Source organism: Equus caballus, chromosome 27 (genome assembly GCF_041296265.1).
Source record: "Equus caballus isolate H_3958 breed thoroughbred chromosome 27, TB-T2T, whole genome shotgun sequence".
NCBI lineage: Eukaryota > Metazoa > Chordata > Mammalia > Perissodactyla > Equidae > Equus > Equus caballus.
In genome coordinates, this window is record NC_091710.1 from 13665734 (window position 1) to 13670104 (window position 4371).

Consider the following 4371-nt stretch of genomic DNA (forward strand, 5'->3'; position numbering starts at 1 on the left):
GGAAGCAACCTAGGTACCCATCAAGGGACAGATGGTAAAGAGGATGTGCTATATATACACAATGGAATACTACTAAGCCATAAGAAATGATGAAATCCGGTTATTTCTGTCGTCATGGACAGAAGTTGAGGGTATTATGCGAAATGAAATAAGTCAGAGGGAGAAAGTCAAGTACAATATGATCTCATTCATGAGTAGAAGATGAAAACAGTGACAAACAGACACGTATCAATGGAGCCTGGATCAAAGGAGATGGGGTGACGGAGGAGGGTGAAAGGGGTGATTAGGCACATGGGTGTGGTGATGAATTGCAATTGGTCTTTGGGTGGTGAGCATGATGTAATCTACACAGAATTCAAGACACATTACACTGTACATCCAAAAAATAAATAAATACAAAATAAAAGATAATGTGTCAAAACCAAAAGAAAAACAACAGAGAAAAAGAAAAGATCAATGAAACTAAGAGCCGGTTCTTTGGGAAAAAAAAATGATGAATCTTTGGTGAGGGTCACCAAGAAAAAAAGGCTCAAAAAAATCAGAAATAAAAGAGAAATTACAACTTATACCTGAAAACATCATAAGAAACTGAATTGCATGCCAACAAGATGAACAACCTAGAAGAAATGGATAACTTCATAGAAATTAGCAACCTTCCAAGACTGAATCATGCAGAAAAAGAAAATATAATAGACCAACTACTAGTAAGGTGACTGACCCAGGAATTAAAAACCTCAAAAACAAAAGTCCAGGAGCAGATGTATTCATCGGTGAATTCTACCAAACATTCAAAGATTTACTACCTACACTTCTCTAATTCTTCCAAAAAATTGAATGGTGGTAAAGGTTCCCAAACTCATTTTACAAGGCAAGCATTACCCTAATACCAAAACTAGACAAGTATACCACAACAAAGAAAATTAGAGGCCAATATCTTGGATGAACAAAGATGCAAAACTCCTCAACAAAATATTAGCAAAACAAACTTAACAATACATTAAAAGTCATACAACATGATAAATTGAGATTTAGTTCATGGACACACGGATGGTACAATATCCATAGATTAATGAATGGAATACACCACATTAACACAATGAAGAAAATAAATCATATGGCCATCTCAATAGATGCAGAAAAATCATTTGACAAAATGCAGCATCCATTTATGGTACAAAATCTCAACAAAGTGGATATAGAGACAACATATATCAGCATAATAAAGATTGTATATCACAAGAACACAAGTAACATTACACTTAACAGTGAAAAGATAAAAGTTTTTCTTCTAAGATCAGGAACAAGACAAAGATTGTGACTCTCACCACTATTATTCAACATGAAATTAGATGTCCGAGGCAGAGCAATGAGGCAAGAAAAAGAAATCAAAAGCATCCAAATCAGAAAAGAAAGAATTAAAAATGTCAGTATTTGAAGATGGCATGATGCTATGTATAGAAAACCCTATAGAGTCCACCAAAACGCTGTTAGACTTAGTAAATAAATTCAATACAGTTACGAGATACGAAATCAAGATACAGAAATCTATTGCATTTCTATACACTAATAACAAACAAAAAGAAAGAGAAAATAAGAAAACAATCCCATTTACACCTGCATCAAAAAGAATGATATACCTAATGATAAATTTAACCAAGGAGGTTAAAGATCTATATACTGAAAACTTTAAGGCAATGATGAAAGAAACTTAACAAGGCACAAATAAATGGAAGGATATTCCATGCTCACTGATTTAAATAATTAATATTGTTAAAATGTCCATACTATCCAAAGCATTATCTATCAAAATTTTAATGACATTTTCACAGAACCAGAACAAATAATTCTAAAATTTGTCTGGAACCACAAAATACCCCCAATAGGCAAAGCAATCTGGAGAAAGAACAAAGCTGGAGGTATCATACTCCTTGAATTCAAAATATATTACACAGCTATAGTAATCAAACGGTATGATATTGGCATGAACACAGACACACAGATCAATGGAACAGAATTAAGACCCAAGAAATAAACCCACACACGTATGGGCAATTTAATCATGACACATGAGACAAGAACTTAGAGAAAGGAGAAAGGACAGTATCTTCAATAAATAGTGTTGGGGAAACTGGACAGGCACATGCAAAAGAATGAAACAAGACCACTATCTTACATCATATACAAAAATTAACGCAAAATGAAGTAAAGACCTGACCATAAGACCTGAAACCATTAAATTCCTAGGGAAAAACCTAGGCTGTACACTCTTTGACATAGCTGTTAGTAATGATTTTGTCAATCTGACTTCAAAGACAAGGGAAACAAAAGCAAAATTAAACAAGTGAAATGACATCAAACTAAAAAGCTTCTGCACAGTGAATGAAACTGTCATCAAAATGAAAAAGCAACCTACTGAATAGGAAAAGATATTTCCAAATCATATTTCTGACAAGGGGTTAAAATCCAAATTATATAAAGAACTCATAAAACCCAATAACAAAAAAGACATAGCTCAATTAAAAAGTGGGTAGGGGAACTACATAGACATTTTTTCGAAGAAGATATACAGATGGACAAGAGGCATATGAAAAGAGGTTCAACATCACTATTAGGAAGACGCACATCAAAACCACAATGAGACATCACCTCCTACTTGTTAGAATGGCTATTATCAAAAAGACAAGACATGACAAGTGTGGGAGAGGATGTGGAGAAAAGGGAACCCTTGTGCACTATTGGTGGAAATGTAAATTGGTATAGCCACTATGGAAACAGTATGGAGATTTATCAAAAAAATTTAAGAATAGAACTACCATATGATTTGGCCATCCCAATTCTGGGTATTTAACCAAAAAATATGAAAACACTAACTCAAAAAGATATATGCACTCCTATGTTCATTGCAGCGTTATTTACAACAGCCAAGATATAGAAACAACCGAAGTCTTCATGTATGGATGAATGGATAAAGAAGATGTAGTATGTTTACATAGAATGCTACTCAGCCATTAAAAAGGATGAAATCTTGCCATTTGTGACCACATGGATGGACCTTGAGGGTATTATGCTAAGTGAAATAAATCAGATATAAAAAGACAAATATCATATGACCTCACACATGTGTAGACTTCTTTTAAAAACAAAACAACACAAATAGAAAGTCATAATTACAGAATACAGCTTGGTGATTCTAGAGGGAAATGGGTTTGGGAGGTGGGTTAAACAGGTAAAGGGTGTCAATTGTAATGTGATGGGTGGTAACTGGACTTTTGGTGGAGATCAGTTTGTAGTGTATACAGATGTTGAATTTTGCACACCTGAAACTTACATAATGGCATATACCAATTTTACCCCAATTAATAATAAATTTAAAAATCACATAGGAAATAAAACCTGGAGTTACACAAAATGAAAAAAGAAAAAAAAATGCCAAACATGGCCTTGCAAACCAGAAAAGAATGGTGGGTCCTCAGCCTGAACTCATTGAAGATAAGAAGCAAGAAGTTCATGAAGCAATTGACCTCTTCCATGCTTATGGAAGTGGGATGATGGACATGAAGGAGCTGAAGGTGGTCATGAGAGCACTTGGCTCTGTACCCAGGAAGGAGGAGATAAAGAATACGATGCCTGAAGTGAACAAGGGAGGCGTAGGGAAGATCAGCTTCAATGACTTCTCAGCCATGGTGATTCAGAAGATGTCCAAGAAAGACACCAAAGAAGAAATTCTGATAGCTTTCAGGTCTTTGATGATGATAAAAACCCAGAAGATCTTTTTCAAATAACTAAATCACATGGCAAACTAGTTAGAGGAAACCTCACTGATGAAGAGCTATAGGAAATGAATGATGAAGCCTATCGGGATGGAGACAGTGAAGTGAATGAGAAAGAGTTTCTTGGGAAGATGAAAAAGACCAACCTATATTAAAGTTGGTTTCTCCTGCAAGCATGTGTAGAGAAGTTGAGGGATATGCTGGGTTCCCTGCTTCCATTTTGTGAAACCTTGAGTTAGAGGACAGTGCTATCCCTCCTCTTATATCCTAACTTGTCTAGATACTTCTATTTCCAAATCTTTGGTTCAATGATAGAATTACAAAAATGCTTTTAATATGAGGCTCAGTGGAACACAGTGTTGATTATCTCCAGTTGATCATGTAAGGAGAAAATGAGTATTGTCATATACAGCAGAACTTTGATTAATCTTGGCTTTGGTGCCTGTCGCTAGAAGCCTGAAAGTATTTTTCCTCTTGGTTCCTCAGGAACCCAGGTTTGTCAGTTTCAGGCAGGATTCTTTCTATTTAGCAGCATAGGAACCTTCAAATTGTCAGAATGTTATCTTGTTAGTGTTAGTGGTTATTACAACTAATTTCATCA

At 35.1% G+C, this 4371-nt stretch overlaps 1 pseudogene; it reads left to right on the top strand.

Annotated features, from left to right (window-relative positions):
* Positions 1-608: 608 nt before the first annotated feature.
* On the top strand, positions 609-3925 carry LOC138920971 (centrin-1-like; annotated as a pseudogene).
* The last annotated feature ends 446 nt before the right edge of the window (positions 3926-4371 follow it).